At 41.4% G+C, this 16,957-nt stretch overlaps 1 protein-coding gene across 10 annotated transcripts in view; it reads right to left on the bottom strand.

The window, feature by feature from the left end:
• SEMA3A (semaphorin 3A) overlaps positions 1-16,957 on the bottom strand; it is a 468,302-nt gene that overhangs the window by 343,637 nt on the left and 107,708 nt on the right. For 2 of the 10 annotated variants that reach the window (XM_090041876.1, XM_090041883.1), the window contains exon 4: positions 15,531-15,625. The exons of the other annotated variants lie outside the window; for them this stretch is intronic. The gene's annotated coding sequence lies outside the window, so the exon portion shown is untranslated. The remainder of the gene's footprint in view (positions 1-15,530; positions 15,626-16,957) is intronic. 10 annotated transcript variants of the gene reach the window in all.

Genomic DNA, 16,957 nt, shown 5'->3' with positions numbered 1-16,957 from the left:
TAAGGATACCAGAATCTGAAGACTAGATGGGGAAAAATACTGGATAAGCTGAGGAATGGCCTGTGTGACCTAATAGATCATTTTCCCCCTCCTAATTGCTACAATCTCTACATGCATACGCACAAAAATGTGACCTCACAAAATCAAACATTCACACAGAAGCAAAACTCTTAACTTTGTAAGACCAGAGTACATTCAATTTGGGTCAATCAGGTTAAAATTTTCACTAATTAGCATAAGCACTCCCAGAAGCTGTAACTTTTTCTTTTGAATTTGCATTCTACTGGCAGTGAAAAAGGTTGAGAAACATTTCCCTGCCTTTGAAATTATCAGTGAAAATGAACAAAGCCATTTCCAGGCTCAGCCTTATAAATAAAAGCCCTCCCCGGTTGGTGCATATAAGGACAAACATATTAGCCTCCAATGAGAAACAGCTTTTAGTAAGTGAAGGAAAAAGCCCCCAGGTGGTCTTCAAAGAAAATAAAAACCAAGGTTTATGCACCAACTCTGTCAATGAATGCAGAGCCAGCTTTGTGGTCTAGGGGTATTGCAGCCAGGTGTCCTGAATGACTCCAAAGAGACTTGCACCAAGGATGTCTCAAACAGATATCCTCTCCTAGATGTATAGGGCAGATCAGTGATTTTCTGCTAGGGTGCCATGGCACCCTAGAGTGCCTTGAGATCCTTTCAGGGGTGCTGCACAATGTTTGCACTGTTAGGTCTGCAAACATGTTTCACAAGAGAAATCCAGAGATTTCAAACAGAAACCCATAGCGTTAAAATCATTCTGACCTATGGAGTTCTTTACAACAGAAGAATTGCTTTATTATTTTTCTGTATCCAGGAAAAAATGAACGGAAAAACTAAGAGCTGACATTGTCTGGGGAGTGCCTCAGGTCTAAAAACGTTGAGAGCCACTGGGATAGATACTGGTAGAAGAAAGACCTCTTTCTCAATCCTACTCAAAATTAAACAGAGGGTATAGCTTGCTGTAACAACTGTATTGCTATTAGAGGATACTGATACAAGCTGTTATGATGTGACTTATGTCTGTATGATTCTGTAGTAAAAAAGTTCCATTTTAAACACTACTTCATTCAGAGTTAAAGCCAGAGTGATTTAGCTCACTTATATCACTACAGGCTCAAGCCAAGGTAATGGTAATTGTAACACTCGTTGACTGCTCCGCAGCAGCAGTTTACCCTTCCTTTTGTAAGACAGCTAAAACGTGTATTCATCCATACACAGAATGATAAGATTTTTGCAGCCTAAGCTGGTAATAGCAAAAGTTCCATGGATTCAAGGCTTGATCCTTTGGGGGAAAGACTAAAATCCTAGAATCATAGAAAATGACTTCGATGGACTTTGAGCATAGAGGACAGAAAGTTGCTTAGTATTCATTAAAACATCACCAAGGTGACTGGGAATTCAGGGATTTTAGCCACTTTCAGAGTTTTACAGGCTTATAGAATCTGATTCTCCATGCCTGTTCCTTGCTTGTAATTTTTTTTGGTTTGGTTTGGTTTTCTCTTACACAAAACCCTTTTTAAATGTAGTTTTGCTGCATGTAGATACACTTCCACTTAAGCAGGTTTCAAGACAGAGAAAAGAAATGTTCTGACATTTAGAAAAATAATACAAGTCATGAAGGCATCTGGTCTTCCTGGCATGGATTTCACTGCATTTCACTTACCCAGGCCAAATACAGCAATCCCAATTCAGGGAAAGCTTCCACTGATGACAGTTATGGATTTTGCCTGAATAAAGTCTGCCAGTTGTAACCCATAGCATTTAATTGGGCGCTCTTCCTGCCAGTGCAGTTCATCACTTATTTTAGGTGTTTATTTAGACAAAAAAATTTCATTTGATAAATACTTGCCTTTGGACGGTGCTCATCAGAGAATATGCTCTGAAAAAAAAGAGCTACTGCAAAATATGTCGGAGAAGAAGAATTACTTAAGGAATTTCTGATTGCTATGATAAATGCCCCAGGATTAATAAGAGAGAAGCAGAAGCAGATGCATCTGTAGATTAAAATAATGCAATACTATGAAGCATTTGACATATACCATGGACAGTGAATGAATCCATCAGCCATGGCTCCTAGTCTCATTAAGCTTGCTGTTGGCCCGGCCAAAAGAACCGTATTATATAAACATCATCACATAGCATTGGCATGACTGCAAATATCACTAATTAACTGCTTGCTTCTGAGTGATGCAAGCCTTTCCCTTTCTTGATTAAGCTAGTTTTCCTGTGGATAGATGTTATAGTACAAGTGATTTCCTTCCCAAAAGGTCATTAAATGTGATAAATACATGAGCACAACGTTTCCTCCCTAAGTCAGGAATCCAGCAGTTTTGCAGAATGAGTCTTTTATGTAATATCTCCTTGTAGCTAATTTGGCAGGTCCAGCCACCACCAGTAGTGTCAACTGATTTAACAAGAGGTACCTTAAAGGTAGATTAAGTACTACTGTGTAAATAGAGACCAAGGTTAGCTTTTGATGGAAGACAAATATAAATGACTCTCACTGCTCAGTGTGTTTCTTACTCATGGAAATGTCTTGGTACATTGTTATCATGGAGATTTCAACTTGTGACCAACAATACTTTTATAAACAGATCTGCCTGATAAATGACCATTCTCTAAATATTTGAAGGATTAGGCTATCATGTTCTTTTGAACCCAATGGATCTTAAATGATTTAGATCTGTATCCTTGCAATAATGGGAGCTCTGCATCACACCTCCAATTTTCATCCAGGAGTTATTTCCTTTTTAACTTGTTAAGGGAGTATAGAGCCTTTCTTTATAAGCCACTGTTTTGAACGCAGTTCATATCCATAGTAAACAAAAGTTATCGTCTGGTGGCAATTCAGTGTAACTTGATTTGGTGGTCTTCATGCAACTACTAGTGTACTATTGCCCACATTATGAATGGACCCACCACAATTGGTACCTTTGTTAGCAGTGTTGTCAAAGAAGCCAAGGATCAGATAAGCATGAAACTGTAGTATCCTTTTACCCCTAGATATACCCCTCATCCTCCAGGGAAGGATTAAGGTGTTTTTATGGGAGAATTAAAGGGAAGCTTATACTGTCTTCATGCACCGTTCTGATCAGTGGATAAACAAAGGGCTCAACTCTCTAGGCCTCCTAAGACAGCATTTATTATCATTTAAAAATATTTACAATGTACTGATTTTTCCTCAAATACAAGAGACTGTTTGTGTGACAGTCTCTTGAGCTTTGTGCCTCAATATGGGAGAGATTGAAAGGGGTTCCTCTATCTACAGCGGGAAGTGAATATTGTGAATGGATAGCTACTCTTCGAAACATTTGAAAAGATAGTGGGGAAAAATAAGGAAACAGAAAATACTATTCCTTCTTCTTGAACATAATATCCGCTTACAGAGAACTGTGGTCCTTAAAAAAATCCACAGTTTATTCTCTGATTGTGTTCTGTCATAAATCATGTGGACAGATGTGTGCCTTAGTCACGCATCAAGGTTGATTACCATTGCTTTAGGTTTATAGAACACAGGCTAAGGTTTAGGCTTTTTTTCTTGTAACATTTAATTTCTTTGGTTTTATAGCACAGAAAATGTAATACCCCATGCATTTTTCTTTGTTACGACACATCTGTACTATAAAAGCAATATTTACATGGTGCAGTTTTCTGCTGTCCTCAACAAGATGCGAAAGTCGTATTGGAGTCTGCCTGTTCCGTTCCTGAGCATAACACATTTTTGGTGTCCTCGTGTGGTCTAAAATAGCAATTTTCAAAACTCTGAAGTCATGTCTTCTCTCTGCCTTCAACATTTTGAGGAGCAATGCAACATCAGATTGTACAAGTAGATATATGTATCTAGGGAACAAGTGTTTACCAGTATAGTGGTTTCGTCCTGCTGAATTCTTTCCCCAATTACTCAAGGTTTTTTGTAAAATTATAGGGTATACATTAATGTTTCTAAATCTCACTATGCCAGCCCAGCAAGAATTGTGTGCGTGTATGGGGAGAGGTTTTTTTTTTCTGGGGATGGGCGGGGGGGGTCATCCCGGGGTGGTTTCTGACCAAAGGAAAGTCTCGAAGAAGAGAGAAATATATCAGGGATAGTGATCCAACCTCGGTTATTATAGTTAGTCATAGCTGGCATCGAGAAGAGATTAACATGAGGTTACTCAATATTTCTATTAGATAGAGTTCAGATTTGACATTAGTCATGGGTATAAAGTAAATTTTGACTCTGCTTTGGAATTCAAGCTCTCTTAGTTATCTGCCAGCTCCAATGAACTTACAAAAACAAGATTGTTATACAGCATAAAGGAAAGAACATATGGTGAAACAAAGAGAATGTAGGATTTGGCTGAGGAACCAATAGTGAAATGATCAGCATTCACAGGCATTTGTAATTTCCCAAATTAAATTTCTCTCTCAAAAAAACAAACAGAAGACTATTTAGTCTATCATTAAAACAACAGCCACTTCATATCATTTATAGATGTTAGATCTGTCTACACGAAACACATCTTCTATAACTTCTCATGACAGGGTCTATACATTACTGATGCAACTCCAAAGTTGCATTTTTTTCCTCTTGTATTCCCATTCCATTACAGAAGGTTAGATGGCTTAAAGTAAAAATATGACTGCTATTGCAAAAATGAGAGATTTTTCATGTTTGGTTAATGACAAGCATTTCCTATTTTCATCCGATAATATTAAACAGATAAGGAAATGGAATGGGGCAAAGCTTCTTTTTCTTTTATGTTTACCAAAAAATGGCACCCAGCTCTTTTGGAAAAGGACTGTGGTTGAATGTAAGTTAATCTCATTCTGCTTAGTATAGTGGGCTCTTTGTCCATTACTGGGGCTCCCAGGTACTAATGCAATAACAATCTTCATCATCATTACTAATATTTCACTCTACTTTTTGCAGCAGGTCATGAATTTCTTCTTTTCACCATGGAAGCATATTTGAGGAGGGCTTATACCTGAACTTTTTTGTTTGTAAGCTGCCAAAAAGTTAAAAAAAAAAACCTTACAAAAAACAATGAGGTTCCATTCTTACCCTCCTCATCCTCTCCATACCTCCCACCCCCCCAAAAAAAAATGGAAGAAAAGGATTGTTTCCCCCATTAAAAATGCAGTTTTCCACATAGGTCTCATGTTTAGGTTCATACTGAGTCATGCTGGAAGGAAAGGAGGTGCTAATATCTAAGATCAAATCAGTTCATAAATTCACATCATTGCCCAGTCACACCATCAACACTTGTTTTTCCACAGAAATTATTTCTCATTATTTCCTTTCTTCTACCTCACTTGTGAGTTTTCTAAACCTAAATCAAATGAAAATGCTTTGCAGGAACACCTAATTACAGAGAAGCCCTGTGAAAGGAAAATAATTAGAGTGAAGGTGACTTACCTTTCAACAGTCATCCTTTCCCAAAATGGATTAGTTAAACTTCCCTGCCTGTAACTCTTCACTTCCTCCTATAATACATTATGGCTTTACTATATGCCATTTTTGTAATTTCCCTAACCAAAGATTGCGTTAAGCCATTGTCACATCCTTAATCATAACTGACATTTGGGTTACTAATATTATTGTTTTATTGATTCTAGTCATCACAGGATATCACAAGAAAGAGAAAGAAAATACAAACAAGGAAACTATGAAATGATTTCCTACCTTGTACTGTGTGTTGATATTATTCAAACACTTACAGCCTTGGGACCTTAAACTCCAGTGCAGAACATCAATCTACACCAAGAATCTGAATTCAACCAGGTGACTTACTGACTTTCTCTTTCCCCATGGGTTCAGCTAAAGGAAGTGCTGATACTTCCTCATATTAGCTAGAGACAGACATTACACATAAACCAGTTTAAGTGATCAGAAACTGGTTTAAACCTGTAACAGAACAGACATTCAGTGCTCATAAACCAGTTTCAAAATGGATGAAAATGGTTTGAGATAAACCTGGTCAAATGTAGTACCAGACTTAACTGATTTGTCTCAAACTGGTTTATGCAGTATCTGGCCCAGACTCCTGCCTGATTTAGCTTAAACCAGAATCCCACAGCATCCCGGCATGCTCTCTGGGCTGGCCCTACATCTCTGCTCCCCAGCTGGACCAGGGACAGGTAGGGGTGGGGGTCTGGCTCGAGAGGGGTTTAATTCCCCCCTCCCTGTCCCACTGGCAGGGACCCAAGCCCAGTTTGCCGGGTGATACCCACCTTACTGCTGCAGCTGCAGGCCAGCAAGGCTCCTGAGGCAGAGTGGGTAGGGAGCGGGGTTATTCTCTCCTCTACCCCTGGGGGACCACAGCCGGGTCTGACCACCCCAACCACTGTTGCCACTACTTGCTCCCTGCTTGGGTCCATTGGTGGAATAAGCTCCCTCTTGTCCCCTCTGCCAGACACTGGAGGGAGGGGGAATAACCCCTGTTCCTGCACCCTGCCTAAGGGGCCCTGCAAGCCAGCGTCTGGCCATGCCCCTGCCTGGCCTCTGCAGTAGCAAGGGGGCAGGGCCCTTAATTTGGGGGCAGCAGCCCCTGTCACGGTGTTGGGGAGTGCAAGCCTTTTCCCGGTGAAGGTCCTCATTGCGGTGGACTGTGGCCAGCAGCACCAGGAGCTGGAGAGGGCCAGAGCCCTGCAAGCTGACACCACTGCTACCGCCTTGCTCTGCAGCAGCTTTGTCTGCTAGAAAAGGCTTGCGCTCAGGGAAACCATAGCAGGGGCTGCTTCCCCCATCATGGTCACTCCCCCCTCACTGCTCTGCAAGGCTTGAGCTGTGGTGTAGGGGAGGAAAGGAGCCGCAACTAGCACCCCCTGGTATCGGGGGCAGAAAATGGGCAGCCTCCCACTTAAATGACATCTATTAATCAATTAACATCAAGGCTTGGTGGGCAAAAATGCAGGCGGTTGGCCCAGGAACAGGTGAGCGGGCCACAGTGAGATCAGCCCCAAGCAGGCCCCCTATTACAGAGCTTCTTCCCGATGACAGGCTGCACTTTGGGGTGAGCAAAGTTGTTGTGAAGTATGGCAGCGGCTGTGCTGTGGGTGGCTCTGGGCCCCTCCAGGCCCCGGTGCTGCCACATGCAATCTATCACAGCTCTGCCTGCCCCGCAGTGAGGCCCCCCACTGAGATGGGGCTCATGCTCCCTGATACTTTGGGAGGGACTGCTGCCCCCATGAAGAGCCCTAACCCCTCACCACTGCAGCAGTGGGATGGGGCATGGCCAGACACTGGCTGGCAGGGCTGCTTAGGTGGGGGAAGGGATGGGGGTTATTCTCCCTCCCTCTGGCATCTGGCAGAGGGCACAGGAGAGGGCTTATTCTACCGATGGACCCAAGCAGGGAGTAAGCTGTGGTGGTCAGGGCAGGCAAACCTGGCTGCAATTCTCCAGGGGCAGTGGGAATAGAGGGGAAAATAAGCCCCCTCCCTGCTCCCTCTGCCTCTAGGGCCACACTGGCCCGCTGCTGCAGCAGTGAGGGAGGATTGCCTGGCAGACCTGTCTCGGATCCATGTCGGTAGGACAGGGAGGGGGGAATTAAACCCCTCTCTGGCCAGTTTAGCTGAGGCTGGCCGTGCTCCCCGCCAACAGCTTCCCCGCAGCCGAGGGCAAGCTCTAGTGCCCCCGGCTTCCTCAGTCCAGAGGCAATATCTGCGCATCTACAAACTAGTTCAACCTAGACAGATTAGATTAACCTGCAAAGATTTAATCAATTTGGGTTCTGGCTTTTTGAATATTTGTCCCTAGTCATTCTGTTTAATCAAATTAAGCAACTAATTCAACTACTAGTATTAAAAGTTATGCAGAACCTACATCCATGGAGGATGGCAAAGGAATCACATTCTTGTACTACAAACACAGATATGAAGAGGATTTGGATTGTAAACTGTGACTGGTTGAATGATTCACTCTTAACAGTGAAGGTAGTCACAAACAAGTGGTGTGACTGGGAGCACTATGTGGGGAAGCTATCACTGTAAATTTCTCAGTTAGAAGCACACAGTGTCGATTTGTTTTCTTGGATGCTTCAAACTACGTTCATGTCTTGAAGCCAATCTTTGCTAGGGTCACAGCATGACCAACTGTAGATGCATATATTACTTGCCAGTCTCTTAGATCACTAAGGAAGTAATCAAAGGCCAAGCAATCAAGGTACGACTGAAAACTCATGGCAGGTCAGAAGGGTTCAGTTAAGTGGTATTCATAGATTTATAGATTGTTAGGGGCCGGAAGGGACCTCGCAGATCATCGGCTCCAGCCCCCCTGCTCTAGGCAGGAAGAAAACCTCCAGGGTAGGTGACTGCACCACCTCCTGAGGGAGTTTTTTCCATGGTCTGGACACCCTAAGTGGGAAGGAGTTTTTCCTGGTATTAAGCCTGAAGCAGCCTTCCCTTCCAGGAATTTGTATCCTGGTATATTCTTCTCAGAATCCCACTGATGTTTATTTTCCTCACTGGAGATTTCTAAGTCTCCCTGAGCTATACTTGGAAGCAACTCTTGTCCAAACAGCTGTGAAAAATGCTGTGTTAACAGTGAATAATCCTTACTGACATTCTCTGGCAGTGAAAATGTTATCTGATGTTGTCTGTTTTAGACACCCTTACATTGTGTCCTTCTTCCACTCAGCACACTCCAAGAGCTACACCAGCTACATATAAAGGATATGGTCTTGAAAAGAAGCAAGACAAATCTCTGGCCACCTTACCACCAAATGTACCAGCTTAGCTTTGAGAGTCATCTGAAATTTGGAATAATCCTGGTGAGTCCTGTGTGGTCTAGGGCAGGGATGACGTTTTCATCGACAATCTGAGATTGAGGATAGCTATTCAGGATTCCTAGAGCTTCGTGAAACAATCTCGGTTGATTCAGGGGCTTTATGCCACGGCATTTCCAATTGATTATGTCAGTGAATTAGCAAATTCTCTGACTTGAGAATTTTTCAAGTCCAGAAGCTTAGGTATGCTACTATAACACGTATGATAATGACATTGCCCTACCACTGTTAAATGCACCAGCTGCATTGTTGGAAGTCTGTTCTGTCTGCAGAATGTGTGCTCTCCTGTTCAGTGAAAGGAATGGGAGTCAACAGACCAGAAATTCTGGGTAATCGTCTGTTACACAACTGGAAATCTAATTGGGTAGTATAATTGTTTAAAAACTGCTAGGGCTGATTATCCAATGAGAATATGAACTATCAGTAGGTTTCTCAGCTTTGGGTAAACTTCAAAAATTCCACAACAGCCTCAAATCTATATCATGACAGTTTGTTTTTTAATGTCCCACTTAATGCTCAGTAAATATAGGCAGAGAGGAAAAGATAGACGCCCCTTACCTTGACAAAGCAATTCCCAAGATTACGATCATGTTTAGTTTCTACTGTTTTTTTCTGGTTTTGTACTGACATAACAGACCACTGACAACTTGTCTACCCTGGAGCTATGTCCCCTGGAGAAACACTTTCCTGGGCTTTATAATGGTCACTTAGTATGAAGCAATAATTGTCTAAACTGGCTGAAATGCTATGGGCTGTGTTACACAGGTGGTCTCTCTCTAATACAAATGGTTATCCTCTGAATTCTCCAGGCACATTAAGAAAAGAAAATCCCTATGACCATTGCATTTCTCATATTATTCTAAAAATGAACAACACAGAATACAACTTAAAATATGAAAAACAATTTCCTTCACTTAAAAAAAAAAATGCAGTCTTAAAACAATGAACATCAGATGTTCAGCTCTTTCCAAAAGTGCTGATACTGTGTGAAAGGAATGTTGTAACTCCCAGCACAGAACAGTTTCTGAATATCCATGCCAGGAACCTACAAGAGACCAACAGACTTTGTGCTAACTTCCTTTCTGGCTGTCCTTAATGCTTCCTCCCTATATCTCTTCTCTTCTTGACATTGTTACAGGAAGGAATTAATTAATGTAGCGTGCAGCATCCTTTCCAATGCCCCTTATCTTCCACTCCCTTCTCCCCCCCACACAACTGGATCCTTTTAACAATTCCAATCCTTCGGGATGCAAGTTAAAAGGGAGAATTAAAGTATTTGGCCTGTGTTCGTATTTGTTATTTTTTCCTATTTGCTAATTGCTTTGTTCATTGTTCAAGGATGATACGCTACGACTACCTGCATGTAAAGCTCAAACAACACAGTTCTGCTATGTGGATTACACACAAATGTTAATGATTCAGATGGACCACAAGCAGGCCATGGAAGAGGAAATTCACTTAGTATGTACCACTAGGTAGGTGCATACGATCATTTAAAATTGGTAGCAAATAAGGTGAGAGGAAAAAAGCCAGCCTGAAACAGTAAGTAACACTGATTGATGAACAGTCGAGTTGGAGTCTATGAACGTCTGAGAAGTTAGGTGTCCTGAGTAGTTTCTTTTCTTTATTATTCAGCAAGAGTACATATGGCAGGTAACTTAAGTTTTTATTGAGCTTGGCAAAACAACAAGAGCTATTTCTCATTAAGACAAACTATCCTTGAACAATTACTCTGAACAGTGTTTATATCAGTATCAAACATTTATTTGTTCATGTTCCATATAATTTATTTTCATTGTGCCATCCTATTTGTCCCTAGGCAGTCAAAAGACAGATACCATTATTCATTTTTAGATGCATATTATCATGCTGCATTGTTATATTCTCCCCTCTTCCTAGGTCAGAAAAAGGGACTGCTTATATTTTAAACTTTTTGCTCAAGCAAACAGGACAAATCCAATAACAGAAAACTGTGCATATCTATATCCCATTCTACCATGTAAAACTAGGTTTATTGCCCTGTACTTTCTCTTGCTGTTTTAGGTTTAGAGTAATAAAAAATATCCAGATGAATTTGCAACTGCACATAATATCTGTATGGATTTCCCAAAACACAGTGTCCAAGGAACTTTTTCCTTTGTAATTTAAAAATCCGTTCATACTAAATAAAATATGACCATTTTCTTACAAGATGAGGGTTTCTTGTCCCTCTTTTTTTAAGATCATAAGCAACATCATGTTGAAGACAGTAATCAAAATCTGCTGTTACCTATTTATCACCGAGCTTATCAATTTCATTTCACAGGTAGATTTCCATCAAAAGCAGCCCTCAAAAAATGCAAACCATGCAAGAAATCTCATGAGTTACAACAAGGACAAGTGCAAAGTCCTGCACTTAGGACTGAACAATCCCATGAATTGGTACAGGCCAGGGACCAAGTGGCTAAGCAGCAGCTCTGCAGAAAAGGACCTGGGGGTTACAGTTGACAATAAATCAGCAGTGTGCCCTTGTTGCCAGAAAGGCTAACAGCATACTGGGCTGCACTAGTGGGAGCATTGCCAGCAGACTGGAGGAAGTAATTATTCTATTCTGCATTGGTGAGGCCACATCTGTGGCCAGTACTGTGCCGAGTTTTAGGCTCCCTACTATAGAAAGGATTGGAGAGAGCCCATGAAAATGGTTAAGGAGTTCCAAAGAGGATGGAGCTGGCCTGTTCTCAGTGGTGGCAGACGACAAAACAAGGAGCAACGCTATCAAGTTCCAGCAAGGGAAGTTTAGGTTGGATATTAGGATAAGCTTTCTTACTAGGAGGGTTGTGAAGCACTGGAATGGGTTACCTAGAGAAGTGGTGGACTCTCCATCCTTGGAGATTTTTAAGGCCTGGTTTGAAAAAGCCCTGGCTGGGATGATATAGTTGGGGACGGTCCTGCTTTGAGCAGGGGGTTGGACTAGATGTGACCACCTGAGATCCCTTCCAATTCTAATTTTCTATGATCTGGCTCATCAAACTGTGAGTCTCAAGCATCCATTCAGTAGCACAGCTAGAGATGCCTGAGTGGGGCTCCAGCCCTGAGTGCCACTTTAGAAGGGAGCACAATGTAACTGGTATCACTATCACTTTTCAGGCTATTGCTACCACTGGCCCGGTCTTTGGTGCTATACTGGGCATAAAAATGGCTTGTTATGCCTCTCCACCAAAGGATAAACATGGTGATAGTATCACAAGATAATTATGGTGAATCAGGATTGATATCAGTGGGACTACTCACATGATTCAAGCTAAGACAGTTTAGTACTTAAGCTGGGATAGAAGTTTTTTAGCAGAAATTAATTTTTTTCTATCCTTTTTTAATGTGACATAGAACAGAACAGAACCATTGAAATAACTCAGAAAACCAAGGTAGGTTCTTAATCTGATACCATTGACCATCATGCTAAGAAATATTTCTTTGTAATCTTCAGGTATCCTCCCTACTGTGTGTTGGGGGTGTTTTTTCATATATTTAGATTATACACTCTTTTGAACAGGGAGCAACAATTTGATTGGTTTTTTATGGCTTCTACCATAACATTTCAGGTCTGGGTTCATGGCTGCATCTTTTGGGCACTAAAATATTTTCAACAAATATTTGTCCCCACAGAAAATTTTCATACAAGTATTAATATTTTACAATCACACTACTGTATTCAACAAAACAGTTTATTCATGTGATACTTATGCTGCAAATGTCATGAAATATCTCAAAGTAATTAACTGTAAAATCATTGGCTATTATCACTTAAACTTACATGACTGTCATATACCTAAGATGACACTTGTCAAAGCCAGAATGGTTTTAAGATACAGTTCCTTAAGTATCACCTTTAAAATTTCAGACTACTCTGAGAATTAAATATAAGCTTTTATTATTGCCTCAAATGATACCATAAATGGGGATTTTATCCTTTTTCCGGCTACAGCATCTAAGAATCAGAAAGGTTAAAGAATAATGCTAAGAACAGCATGCGCCACCTGGCAAATACAATCTGGTTATATTTAATTCCAGGCATGTAGAACTCTTTATAATTTCATTGAGACGTTAATGCTCTTACTTAAGTTAGATACCAGCTGTAAAAGATGAATAAAGATACTGATCTTTGTAAAGTGCTTTGACTTCTGAAGATGCAAAGTGCTTATATGAAACTGAGGTGGTTACTACTGACATTACTAATACTACAAAAACTATGACAACAAACTGAATAAATCCTTATATGTTAGAACTGTTGTCCCTCTGGCTTTTTCTATTTGTATTCCTAAGTATTTAAGGAAATTGACATTGTATCCTAGACAATAATGCTGTATATATCTGATATGACGCCTGTGTGAAGCGGAAAGTTTTCGCTTCGGACTCGGATTTGGGAATTTGGAGGGACAGTGATTCAATTCGGTGATTTGAATCACTGTCCCGATTCGATTCAGACCGAATCCAAATCCGAAGATATTCAGCACTGAATCTTATTTGACCATAGACTATACAGGCAGTGCCGCAGGAGCAGGTAGGGGAGCAGCTGGAAGAGCCCTGGCTTGAGCTGGCAGCCCGGCCAGGGCGAGGCAGCCAGTGAAACCCTGAGAGAAGCCATGGGGGCTGGGGAGAACGATCGGGCCAGTGTCCCTCTCATTGGGGATGCTGCTGCCACTGTCTCCACCGCTACCAAGGGGTTGGACTGGGGTTAAGGGGCTGAGGAATGTGACTTGTGAGGAGAGGCGGAGGGAACCAGGCTTATTTAGTTTGGAGAAGGGAAGACTGAGGGGGGATTTAATAGCAGGCTTCAACTACCTGAAGTGGGGTCCAAAGAGGATGTAGCCAGACTGTTCTCAGTGGTGGAAGATAAGAAGGAACAGTGGTCTCACGTTGCAGCAAGGGAAGTTTAGGTTAGTATTAGGAAAAACGTTCTCACTAGGAGGGTAATAAAGCACTGGAACAGGTTATGCAGAGAGGCTGTGAACTCCCCATCCTTGGAGGTTGTTAAGACCAAGCTAGACAAAGGTTTGGCTGGGATGAACTAGTTGGGGATAGCCCTGCTTTGAGCAGGGGTTGGGCTAGATGACCTCCTGAGATCCCTTCCAACCCTAATTCTCCATGAATCTATACCACTCTATGCGCTCTCCACACTCAATGGGCTGTTCCTGCTGCTCTGCAGCAGCCCTTCTATATAGGCACCCAGGGTGGCACCACTCTCCCACCCTCGTTATGCTACTGAATATTCCTTACAATGTCTAGAACAATAGTAGACACTTCTGCTTCCTTACTTTGGGATAAAAATGACTACAGCTGTTTCATCTGGTATGAATTGAATTCCTAGTTCTACATTTCTTGTGACGAGGCACCTTGTGCATTTTCCAAACGTGGGTGCTTATAAGATAGAATCAAGAAATAGGTAGATACAAGTGTGGCTTGATTCTCAGAAGTGCAGAGCAACCACAGGTGAAAATTAGGTCTCATAATTCAGCAACAGATTATGGATTTAGTTTCTTAATGAAACACCACTGCTACTAATTTGACGTGGGAGGTGCTACAGCAATGGCTGATGTAATACAACTTTAAAATAGATAGACAGAGATCACATAAGGCTCTACTGTTTGAAAACGTAGGCTGGAGACTATCTATACTTCAGTTTCTCATCTGTAAAAGAGAGATAATAATATATCTTAGGAGACAGATAAATCTTAGAAGTGATCTGAGGATACACTGATGTGCTCAGAGCACTGTGATTCCTTATCTGGAAGGTGTTATGTATAGTGAGAACAAATTATTGCTTGCTGTCTGCAATCCAAGACACATGCATATATAAGGACACATGCCATGCTTTCATCTTGGAATCCAGATGCATCAAATATGGTGATGTGTTGCCCCCAGGTTAACTCTCAGAATATGAACCAGCACCTAGGATGTAATGAGTCATTACGTGACATCCAGGCTGAAGCTCCGGTTCATAGAATCTACACTGGCAAATTCATCTGTTTCTTTAATATGCACTGTACACACACATTCCCAAAAAGTCAGTGCACATTTTTTAAATGTCACTGCACATCTGTGCATTATCGTATTTTTTATAGGTTTTTGCCTGATCTGCATCAATCATGGAAGAAGCCTGGTGGCCTCAGATTACTTCTGCTACACATCAGCCCTTGTGATGAGTGAAACTAAGAGAGAAATTGTATTAATTTATTGCATTGATTATTAATTAACCTATGGGCCAGCATATTCCAACTAGCTACACAAAAGGAGCGTTCTGACCTCAGAGCAGGTAAGAATTAAAAAATGTAGCAGTGACAGGACAGTTACTGAGAGAAAAAGTCCAAAAAATGTACTATATACATATGTTATCTAATGTATCTAAAAATTGAAATAGTTCATCTTGTAAACATGAAACCTACTAAATCCCAAACGTTGCCCACTAAACCTCACACTTGTCTAGAGGAAACCTCTATAAAACCTTTCTTGCTTGCTTTCTTGCTGACTCTCTGTCTTTCAAGCTCTCCCCCTCTGGCTCGGATTCCTCCTTCCGAGCAGGAGACCTGGTGATGGACATATGGCATCAGGATAGCTCCCTTCCTTCAAGTCCTACTGTGAGGAGCTGAGAGGCTCCCGGCTCCAAGCTTGTTGGATGAGATGGCTTGTTTGAGGAGATCGGGAGATTTTCAAACTCTGCTTTGAAAATCCATATTTTAGCAGCTGAGCAGGCTACTCACCTGCAAAGGGATAGCTTAGGTAACTTCATACCAGTCAGTTCACAAATGGAAAGTAATTACCCAGCCACAGAGCGATCATTGCTTCAGAAGAAATGCTGCAAAACAAAGAGAACATAGGCTGCAGAGAATTCACTGAAATCTCTTGCCTACGTCATGGGGATAGGCAGGTAGGGCCATGAGACCCTCCTTAGCAATGGAACTGAGAGAGGGGCAATAGTTTTGAAGGACGGCCTGCTTTACATTCAATGACCGTTTGGACTGAAATGTATCCATTGTGTCATGATTCAGATGGTTTCCCTTTTATGGGCACAACTAGACATTCCACATCTGTAGTGATTATGAAGCTTATTACCTTAAAGGACATTCCTTATCTTAGAGTCGATCCTGCAAAGTGCTTTGTATCCTATCCCAATCCAGAAAAAAACACTTAAGTACTCCTTTAGCTTTAAGCACATGAATGTCTAGGCAAGTAACATCCCCATGTTAACAAGGAGGCTGTTCATGTACTTTAAATGAACCATCTGCTTATCCACTTGGCAGGGACAGAGGGATCAGCACCTTGAGGGGCAAACCCGTAATATATATAGTCCCATATCCCTTCTTTAGTAAGAAGTTTCTAGGAAGCATTTGATCAGATAACTGGGTTTTTAAGCCATTATGATGCAGAAGATTATACACAGTAATACAGATGTGTGATTTTGTGCCATGAATAAAACACTGTGAGGCACTGCTTTATACAAATAACCTTTATCCTTAATGCACACAGTTGTCTTTTATTTCCTTGAAATGCTGGTGGTAGGAATTGCTGTAGGCCTCTCAGGAAGCAACCAGCCAATTTGGGGTTTCATAAAACTCAAGGTAAAGGCTGAAGCCAACACAATTATATTTTAAAATACTGAGTTGAATACAGAGACGTTGCTTGACTAAAAGCAAGCATTTTTTTAGAATAGAGTATCTCTGTGTAAAACGGAGATCATATTGAAAGGTATGTTTACACAGCACAATGCAGTGTTGTGCACAGACACCTGAGCTAGCTGTTAACCAAGCTAGCACAGATACTAAGAGTACTTCTCTGTTAGCACAGTCTTCTATCTAGACGAGTATATCTTGCATCTTAGCAGAGTTAAGTAGCTCAGACAGGTCTACGCTAACACAACTGTACTGCTCCCAGCATCCAAGCGAGGTCAAGTTTCTCTGCATAGCTTTGTCCGGTTCTGTTAGTTATTCTGTTAGTCACAGACTGGGCGTCAATCATGGCCCTCAGTTTTCCTACTCATGCCGAAGGAGTCATCAGTTCTCTATTGAATTAAATCTATATGGTCATTATAAGACCTTTTAAGCTCGATTCTGCTCTTATACTGGTGTACATCAAGGTAACGTCACTGAAAACAGACGGTGTAGACACATAAGATTTACACCGGTGGATT

This window comes from Crocodylus siamensis, chromosome 4 (assembly GCF_052110815.1).
Source record: "Crocodylus siamensis isolate JL-2025a chromosome 4, ASM5211081v1, whole genome shotgun sequence".
NCBI classification, from domain to species: Eukaryota; Metazoa; Chordata; order Crocodylia; family Crocodylidae; genus Crocodylus; species Crocodylus siamensis.
Note: the sequence above shows the minus strand (reverse complement) of the source record. Positions and strands in the feature narration are given on the sequence as shown.